Raw genomic sequence first — 11085 nt, 5'->3', positions numbered from 1 at the left:
ACGAAGATTAAATTATGTTAAAAAAAGAACATAAAAGAAAATTGTTTTAAGACCTATTGATTATCGCATAAAAAATAAAAAATGAAAAGTTAGTAAAGTTTAAAACCCATATCTACATTCACCTTCATAGGATGGTAGTTATAGGCAATGTAAACTATCTATGGCAAAGGGAAAATCCCTATGATTTTAGGTGAAAAATCAAATTTTAATTAATTTAATTGTTTCTATACCAAGAAAAGCAAATAAATGCTAGCCTTCATTGTGGGAGTTCTTCCAAAAAAAATTTAAATATTATCATAAATATATATATGGTGTACTTTAAGTTGTCGAAATTGTAACCAATTAAAAACTTATAGCATAAAAGAAAACTTTTTCTTGTCTAATTAATTTAATTTAATTTAATTTGATTGATAGGATTTAATGTATTTAATAGTAATTTATTTATTGAAAGCTAGAATATTAGTCATTTAGAAGTGAATAATTGTAATTAATTTTTTAAAAAATTTATTTGTTAAATTAAGAATGTATATTTATTAAATGCAGGACATGTGACAATTATCTTGTACGCATGTCAAATTTCTTTAGAAATTCTTAAATCATTAAACAAAATTTTTTATGACTATAATTATAGTATTTATTAATTATTTGAATCATTTGTAAAATTAAGTAAAAATTGAATTTAGCTATCATATTAATTGATTTAATTTTGTCAAATTAAGAAAGATTTATTTTGACCGGTTGATCATGATTGAAATATTAATTATGAAGAATTAATTAGATATATTTATTGACTTCTATATTTGATTATATTTTATCATTGATTTAATTATGATCCATATTATTAATTGAATTAGTTTGAGCAATTAACATATATGCAATGTATGGTTTATTGATCACAACTGGTATGTATAAACTCTAACATTATAATTTATGATTGATTTTATAATAAAAATAAAAATCTAACATTATAATGTATCATTAATCTTATATAAATATATAAAATTATTATATTATTTTTATATATTTATATATGAATAACATCTATTACTCAATTGTATATAATATTTAATCATATGAATGTATCAAATAATTGATTAAGGAGTCAACTTGACTGTAATTATAGTGGTTATTAATTTTTTTATAATATTTATTTCAATAGAAGTTTTTTGAATCATAAAAAATATTTAATGATCATAATTATAGTGTTTATTAATTCTTTGAATCATTAAGAAATTCTTTGATTACAATGTATTATTAATTTAGCTTCGATTTATAATTTAGGATATTTTATCTTATATAAAAGGTATGTCAATTGAAAATTTAAAAGAAAATAAATATAATTAATACATTAAAATACTTTAAAATTTTTATAAAATCAAATCAAATCATTTCAATTTAAAGAGAAATAAATATGAATAAATATAATTAATGCAAAACACAAAACAATAGATAAAAGTTTTCCTCGATATTATAAAACCATTCACATTAGATTTTTTTTTTTTTTACCAAAAGTTTTAGCTTTTATATATTTATATAAGACGTAAGCTATGCATCATGGAGATTATTCTATGATTTACTATATAGTAAATGTGTATCACATTGAAGAGTTTTGAACTGATCAATATAAAGTGGATTAACAGATTTTGTCTAGCTAGTTCCAGAATGGCATTTGTATTCTAGTATAATTAAGATAAGTCTCAAAGATGACATTTGTATAATTAAGACAAGTATATTGGTTTTAATTTTTTATTAATTAATATTGCTACATCATAATGCCACGTCACTGGCATCTTCGCTGCTGGGTCATTAACACTTAAACATGATTTTAAAATAATAAATAATCACACATTCAACTAATTATATCATCGTTTATGAAATATAAAAGAGATGATTAAACAAGACATACAACTACTTTGACCATTCTTTTCATTTTATCTATTCCCTTCTAATCTCTCTTAGTTTACCTCCTTTATACTCTTTTTTACATTTGACTAACTTAAATGTTGAAGCATCTTTTAACTTTTTTTTATGATAAATCTAACAAATTCACCGACTCAACCTCCAACAACAATATATATATATATATATGTATATGTATGTATGTTATAAGCTATTGTCAAAGGAGTCATTACCGATTTACAATTTCAATTCGAAGAGATAATTAGGGGTGTAATCGAACCGAGTCAAGTTGAATCGATATAGTGAAAAGCTCGAATTCAAACTCGACTTATAACTCGGGGCTCAATACTCAACTCGAACTCGATCAAGTTTTATTTTTCAAGTTTGAGCTCAATTCGTGATCGAATTCGAGCTATTCGAGCTTGCTCGATTAAACTCGATTAATATGTAAATATAAGCTCAATTCATATACTCGATAAAAGTTCGATTATTTATGCTCGAACTCGAAATATTTTATTAATTAAAATAATAAAAATATATGTAAATATAAAAGCTCGATTAAGCTCGCGAGCTACTCAAGCCGGATATAAGAATACTCGAATTCGACTCGATCGATAAGTCGAGCTACTTGAGCTCGAGCTCGACTCGATAATAATCGAACCGAATTCGAGGTTTTTTCGAATCGAACCTGAGTAGCTTGCGAGTACTAATGTATCATTTACACCCCTAGAGATAACTAGTAATAATTTTATTCTATAACTCAATACCATATGTTAAAAAAAAAACATATATACGAAACTTTTGAAAATTTTAAATTTCATCACCAATTTATGCAAGTATATATTATAAAAAATTCTTAAACAGGATAAACTTGCAAAATGATATAGCAATATTATATAACAAAATCCTTCACATCCGTTTTTGGAAGATGCCTTCTTAAATTCTCTGATTGAGAGGTTTGGAGTTGCAGGTTATAATGTTCTAACTTGGTGATTTTCACATGCATCTTCTTAATAATTTCTATTTGAATACCTTTTAAAACTATTAATTAAGTATTATATACAGTAATAATTTCCAATTGCGGCCTATCGCTCATAAACTTTTCACTATATCATCTCTTCTCTATAAATCAAAATTTTACTCCACTCTTATCTTTCACAAACATTCCTTTAAACAAAGCTTTTAGTTTTGGAATTTCGGATTGTACTCATATTTTTTTGTCAATATAAAATATTGAATTTTTAATTTTGATGATTAAAATTTAATTCATGGCAATTTTAAATACCAAAAGTTTTCTTGCAAATTATCAATTGCAACAGTAGTTCGTGGAGGTTGCGTGATAAATTTGAACAATAATCAAATTTTCAAACAAAAATGCTCAAAAAAAAAAATTCATATATTCAAGCTTTTTTTTACCCATTCAACTGTATCTTCAAACGAGCACAAATACAAATGAAAAGTGAAAAACCAATTCTCTATGCAAGGAATACACATAGAAATGGAATAAATAAATAAATAAATAAATAAATAAATAAATACACTATTCTAACATTCTATTCATATATATATATATATCTGTAGTTTAATTACAATAAGGTACAACAAAAAAGCATAGGAATTTAATGGAGCAGAGGCTTTGATATTAGTCCTGATAGTTCATAGTCATAAATGCTGACCTCCTGCTGAATTTGAGAATAGAAATTGAAACAAGGGTGGTGCTTATCGATGTTATCAAGTAGCAATGACTGAAGATTCCCATATACCAATGAATCCTCCTGTTGATTATCCATGAAATTATATTCTGATGAATTGGTGTCATCGAAAGGCAAAGGATCATAGGCTTGATTTATCTTTTCTGCAGTACTACACAAGGCTAAATGGTTGCAGACCTGGAATGACTCAAGTGATGCATCAAAGGATGATTCCATGCTACTTTCAGGGTTTCCATGATCATCTTCAACAGGCACTACTTTCTGAAGGATTTGGGGTAAAGAAGAAGAAGAAGAAGAAGGTAAAGATAATAATTGTGAAACTGGATTGCTTCCATTGCCAGTTAGGTCTTGAACAAGGCTTTTGAAGCTGGAGCAGTCAGTGATGTACACCTTGGGCCGCTCCACCTTTATCAAATTGTTGACCAGCTGCTTCTTTTCACAAGTTGTAGTCTTAGATATTTTCACTTGCACTTGTCTAAATGGTTTCTTTCCCATAATTTCAAGGCTAATTTCCAACTTGCTTTAATTCATCGGAGTAGCCTCTGAGGTTTCTTTGCCATAGCGGATGTTCCAAGACCTCCGCTACAGCATATATACCAAGTTTAAATTGAAATAGATGTATATGAAAATAAGGAATAGTTAATAAGGAACAGAACAAGTGAAAATTCATGAAATAAATTAAGACATGGTGATAATGATGTTATAATGAAATTTGTTATTAGGAATATAATCCTTGCCCACCCACCAACCTATTTGTTTCTTTCTTTCTGTCTCTACTTTTCAACGTATGAAGAGAGAAAATGTGCAAATGTTTGTTTACTAGTGGTTTAAGGTAGAAATTAAAATTAATTAAGATTTAGTTGAAGTAATGATTAGGAATATGAAATGATAGCTACTAGGTGGAAGGGAATTGATGACGCGCAGGCAACTATTGAAGGATCGTTTTCTTCTGCTTGTTCTTTCCAATCTTAGAAAGGGGAAAATGAAAGGAAAAGAGGAAAGATTAAAAAAAATAAAAAAACACTATGATTAGAATTAAGGGAAGGTGATATGGCCGATGATATGAGAGCATTTATCCCTAGTTTGCATAACTAAACTTTAATTTAAAATAAAAATATAAAAATTTAATTTAATTAATTCATATAATTTTTTTTTTAAGTGACATTCGATATATTTATATTTAAATTCAATATTTATAATTCATTTTATTATTATTAAATTACGATATTTTTTATAAATAAATAAATAATATGTGTACCCTTTGAAGTTCCTTGTATTTGTTTCATAACACGTGTTGAATTTTATATATTATTAATAGGATGATTAGCATTGGTTTCACAGCTAAAACTACCAGTCATCAGAGTAGAATTTTTATACTTTACAATCCAAATTTGCAAAATGACACATATTCATTAAAATATATTAAAAACTAATTAAAAAAATATGATATATATATATATATCAGTTTCTTAATTTCATTTATAAAATTAAAAAATTTCACGTAGCTATCTTGTCGAACTCAGCATAAAAAACTTTCATTTAAATTGAAAGGGGCATGAGCAATTTTATAATGCATTGTGTGCGGCCGTGATCAAGGACATTGTACATTAGGTACCGATTGTATTCGTTTGTTTTGTTTGTTAATAATATGAAAGGAACATAGAAGAGCGTATAGTTCTCCAATTCCACATCTTACATATCAAATCAAGATCTTGAAATTTGGATGTGAAGGAATTATTAATCCTTATCATTCATGTTTGACTTATCAAATATTTAAGTTTAATTTGTTTGTTATTGAATCAAGCTAAATTTAAGTATATTAATAATAGATTCAAAAGGTTTACGAATTTAATCAAGTATATTTTTTTTAATTTTAACATGCAAATACAAATAAATAACAGTCAATAATTATATTAATAAAATATTAAATTCTTAATTTTAATGATTAAGATTCAAATATTTAAATACAAAATATATATGAAAAAAATATAAAATATGATTTTTTATTTATAATTTTATCGAATCTAATCGATTTTATCAAATCAAATTTGAACTAAATTATAAATAAATTTAAAAATGAAAAATAAAATTGGATCGATCAAATTTCAAATTTTAAAATTTTGAATTCTATTACACTCTGTAATTATTATATATCTCAGCACTTGTTATATGACATTTATTATCTCTAGACTACAATCATGGCATCTATGATTTTTATTTTTGTAAAATTAATTAGAAAGTTAAGGGAAGGTGAATTTGATTTTAGACTTGGACCATTCTAAAACATAATCATGTCAAATAAATCTTTATCATATATTTATGTGTTCATACTTAAACTTTGGGACAAAAATCAATTTTAAAATTGGACTAGGATGACTAAACTTTGGGACAAAAATTTGAAAATTCTCAGAATCTAATTAAGTTAATTAAAATGGAATATATATATATATATAATAGTGACTGCGTGAACAAACCAATCCTTATGGTTGCAAAAGTATCTTCTCTCACCTTGGCAGCTTCTAATGCTCCAATTTCTTGTTTCGTTAATTTAAGGTTTAATTTATTTAATTTAACAATTGCTTTTAAAAAAATTATCATCTAATAATTTTAAATTTTAATATCTACAAATTTTTTTATTTACAAATTATCTTTAAAAAATCATTATTTTAGAAACTTGACCGAACTTGCCAATTCAACCTAATTGTGGTTGAGCCGCTCAAGACCAGAAATATTAGAGAGAAAATGCTGATGAGCCGGGCTTCCAAGTTGGGTTTGGGCAATAACTTTCGGACTTTCGAGCCCAAATTTGGTCATGGATGAATATGCCCATTCATTCTTTGTGGCCTTAATCCTTTCGCTTCGTCGTGCTTCTTCCTTCGGGACCTTCAATTTCAGCAGCTTCCCCCCAAAGCTGCCAGCAGCCAAGCTTCCGTAAGCGGCGACTGAAACGTGAACGTCTCAACCGACCCCCTTGCGACAGGCAGGCCAGTATTGCCTCTCTTCCTTTTGCTTTCTATAACAATGGGTGCAAAACAATAGAATGGTGATGATGAGATGGACGAAAAAGTAAACAAGTATCTTAGAGCAAATGCTGCTAATTTGGCGGTAATGAATGCTTGTAGTTGGTTATTTCTTGGTTTACTTTTTTTTTTTTAATTTTTTCATCATTTGTTGTTTATTTTCTGCAGGGATTACATGGCAAAAAACTAAAGGGTCAACTTGCTGTAAGAGAAGATTTGTATGGAAAATCTGCAAAAGCTGCTGCCAAGATTGAGAAAGTGAATCCTTCTTTCCTTTTAACAAATGGGTTCTTTTTTATTAAGTTACTTGTCTGTTGGAATTTGATTATTCTTAAATTTGCCATTTTTGTTTTTTCAGTGGCTTTTACCAAGTGAGGATAGCTACTTGGAGGCAGAAGGTATTGAGAAACATGGAAGATCAAGCAATAATCCATTGCTCGCGAGATCGTTATCTTCAGCTCAAGGAACCAGTATGATATTGTTTTACCAGGTGCCTACATTCCCAAATATTCGTAATTTATTTCAAGATATTATTATCATTTGTTTGGTGACAAGTTTTTGAAGAAGGTTGTAGTGGTTTAGATTATAAGCATTCTTTTTCTACATTACAAGCTAACATAACTAACCAGCCTTTCTAGGAGTTTTGACTGCAATTTTCTAGATGTATTTTGTTTAATTGATGTTAGTCGTAGCCTCTTTTTTTTTTTTTTTTTTTGAGTTTTATGTTTTTCCTTGTACTCATTAGTTTTCCCTCTACATGTGCAGAACTTGGTCCATACACTCCAGATTTTACCCCAAATGGTCGGTATGTAGCAGCTATTGGACGCAAGGGCCATCTGGATATTGTTGATGTGAAGACATTAAACCTAATTGAAGGGATTCAGGTATGCACTGCTCCAACAAAAATCAAATTTTATAGTTGATAAGCGGATGTTGTTTCTTGTGCCTTCAGCGATATTGTCTTATTTTACATCTCAAAATTTCCCAATTTAATGTTATTTATAAGAAAAATTGACCTATGCTTTGTCTAAGTCTTCTTGGGGTTGACTTTGGCCTATGTTTGCACCATGGGGTTTTTCTATGGTTTCAATTTAATGTCTGTTCTTGAAAATGAGTGTCATGTGGAGCGATTTTTCTTGTAAATCATTTTACAAAATGAATGCATGTGATACATGTTTTGTCTCTCATTCCTCCCATTTGTGTGTGTGTGTGTGTGTGTGTGTGTGTGTGGGTTGGGGGGGGGGGGGCTTGATTAGCAAGTTTTAGTTTTAGAAAATCATATTTAAGATTAAATGTTCAAATGCATCTCAGCTGGGAGAATCTAAAATTTATTAGATTGAATTTAAATCTTTTTAGAACATACGGCAGACAAATTCGTGTGAACCATGCAATTTGTTGCAAACAAGTGTCTTCTTTTCTAGTGCAAGACCAATTGGTTCATTCTTTGGCTCTTGTATTTGACAATCATCCTATACCTGTGGCATCATCTTGGTGTGAGAAATCTGAATATGCCACTGAAGCTCTTGTTTTTGTAGACTTCATGGTAAAAATTTATTTTCATGATGATATATTTAAGTTATAGAAGTAGACAATTTTAAAAGGATATAGGCTAATTTTGTTAATGTGCATATGTTCTTGTCATTGCATTTTGTGCTTCTAAGTCCTCAGTAGGTAGCATCTCTAAGGTGCGTACAGAACTTTGCAACTTAGACCAAAGTAGAACTTTGATCACATGCTTTGAATGTTATATAAGTGGTTGATAAACTTGATATACTGCATAAGAATTCTATCCTGGGGATTTTATTGCTAATATAGAAATATTAGCAAAGTAATAGTATTCTAAGATTATACAATTAGGTGGGACTTTATTGGAGTAATGCAGCTAAGATGCTAATTATTTCAGGTACCTTTATGTTTATTTATTAGTTTTTTGAAACGAGGTACCTTTATAGATTTATAATCATCATGGAACTGAACTTCATTGTTTAAAGGTCAGTATGCCTTTCCATGAATTGTTCAACTTAATGAGTTGTGCATGGTTTTTCACCATGTATCATTTTCTGGAAACCAGTTAAGTGAACTCTATTTCATCTATGTTCTTCTTATTCTCCTACTTTTGTTTTTATACTTTTCTTTATTGGACAGTAGGAAAAATAAATGCTTTGATGGGGTTATCCAAACATTGCCAGGCCATGCAAAGACCTTGAATTTCAGTCAGAAAGGCTTGCTTGCTGCTGGAACTGGCTCATTCGTACAAATTTTGGCCGATTTTTCTTGATGTCAGAATTATAGCAGATATATGACTCATTCTATGACAAAAGGTTACCAGGTAGGAGAAGTTCTGTTTCAGCCATATGAAGATGTTCTGGAGATGGGGCATTCCATGGGTTGGTCTAGTATTTTTATTCCAGGATCAGGGGAACCCAACTTTGATTCTTGGGTGTGGCAAACCCATTCGAAACATCTAAACAGAGGTGAGAGAAAGAAGGGCGCTATCTATTTGACAAGCTTCCCCCTGAAACAATCATGTTGGACCCAATAAATGTTGCTACAGTGAGAGCAACAAGAAAGAGAAGCCAACAAAGGAGGAGAGAGAAACTGTAATGGAAGCTGCTGTTGCAGCTGCCAAGGACACGGACTTTAAATGGAAAACAAAGGGAAGGAACAAACCAAGTAAGAGAGCAAAGAAGAGAAAGGAGATTATAGATAGAGCCAAGAGGCCTTTCTTGGAGCAACGAATAGAGTAAAAAGAAATGTCTAGAAAGAAGCCAAAAGCTAACATGGAAAACAGAAATGCCAAAAAGTTTGGAGCAGTTTGTTTGTCAGAAAGCAACTTAATTATGGTAAATCTCATTGCATTAAACATACTAAAAGATAAAGTGTTCTTTTTTTTTTTCCTCTATTTTTTCCACAATTTTGTGCTCATGTCCAAAAAAGTAGTGGAATCAGGAGAGACCTGAAAAGTGTATGCTTTCTGTTCTATACATATAGAAATGGAAGTTGATTTTTTTTTTGGTTCAATGGCTTGTTTCCTGCATTTAGAATGGAACCTATATTGTATATGTGGGACCAGAAAACCGGTTTAAGTCTTGTGATGAGATTTGGCTCGTGTTTGTGCTTTTGGCTTTCTAAACCAATTTGAATTGAGATTGGATTTCCACTTTCTAATGGTGGATTTGAGTTTACTTTTAGTATCATGTTCTACACTGCAAAGATATGGTAATCATGTTCTATCTAGAGGAGCATATATAGCTCTGGATCATTTTTTTTTAGTTTGGTGGTTTCAGTATTAGGTTTGTCCTAAAATGTTTTCAATAACTAGGATGGAATTTTTTACATGTTAATATCAATGTTGTTTAGTTCTTTCTATTCTTCCTACCTCAGTATTAACTCATAAAAATGATCGAGTCAAAGTCAATATAGCAGAAGGGTTTTTTTGTCCATTTACTTTTTGGTCCAGTAATTTTCCGTGAATATTAATTATAGAGTAGTTGAAAAATAGTGAAAGGAAGTCGAAGTCGAAGGGTCGAACCATATTTGATTTAGTTTTTCATGTAACTTAAAAGATAGCATTCAGTAAATTTATAGTTCAAATCTAAGTGCATGCAATTTTTTTTTTTTTCAAGCTACAATTTTTTTTGTATAAAAAAAAATTTGTGAAAGGAAACCAGATACATGGCAAAGAAGAACGTCTTATAGATTCGGAACACAACTTTTTGAACCGAGTACCCAACCAGAATGCCATGATGATGTTGGAAAGATAAGTTGAAATTTAAACTTAGAACTTGCTTTTGGAATAATTACATGATTGACTGGCTAGCCTTTAAAACGAGTAACCAAAGTGCCTGCGAAGTTCTAGAACAAAAGTAGACACATGTTCAGACAAACAGCCTAAAATTTCAGACAAACCCATGTTCAGTTGTTCACAATCTATACTGCTATGTCCAATATCTTACTAACTCAAAACTTGTGGTGCTTCCAAGTGGCCCAGATGCACCTGGTCTAGGAGTCTGCCTGTCGGACCTTATAATTGTTTCTCCTACTTTTCAATTTTAATATAATAACGTCGTTAAATTAAACTGTTAAAAAAATTCAAAATAATTTGAATATGAAATTTTAAAATTTATATTATTTACACTCAATAGTCAATAAATTATTTTTTTCTATTTTCAAATTCGATTGGTTTAACGCATGGATCAATATTTTAACCTAACTTATCAAATTAAAAATTTTACTATCAATATTTCAAGAATAAATTTAATTTTTCAAAAAAAAAATTTCTATCCCATTTTAATAAAAAAATCATGCATTCTTCCTCAGTAATTGTTTTATTCTTTATATTATATATATAAAAAAAAACATTAAAACTATAAAAAAAAAAAAAAAACCCAATCATAAGGCTGTTGTTGCAATCTTCCTCAATGATAACTAAAAGTAATAGAATTAAATCAAAT

General features: G+C 29.2%; 1 pseudogene across 1 annotated transcript; it reads left to right on the top strand.

The window, feature by feature from the left end:
• Positions 1-6474: 6474 nt before the first annotated feature.
• LOC111313552 (U3 small nucleolar RNA-associated protein 7-like) lies at positions 6475-10957 on the top strand (annotated as a pseudogene). Its single transcript, XR_016332565.1, has 5 exons — positions 6475-6716; positions 6800-6889; positions 6990-7121; positions 7397-7515; positions 8780-10957. The product of XR_016332565.1 is annotated as a U3 small nucleolar RNA-associated protein 7-like (transcript).
• Positions 10958-11085: the final 128 nt, after the last annotated feature.

This window comes from Durio zibethinus, chromosome 23 (assembly GCF_047325235.1).
Source record: "Durio zibethinus cultivar Kanyao isolate XHJ-2024 chromosome 23, ASM4732523v1, whole genome shotgun sequence".
Taxonomy (NCBI): Eukaryota; Viridiplantae; Streptophyta; class Magnoliopsida; order Malvales; family Malvaceae; genus Durio; species Durio zibethinus.
This window is presented reverse-complemented; position numbering and strand designations above follow the sequence as displayed.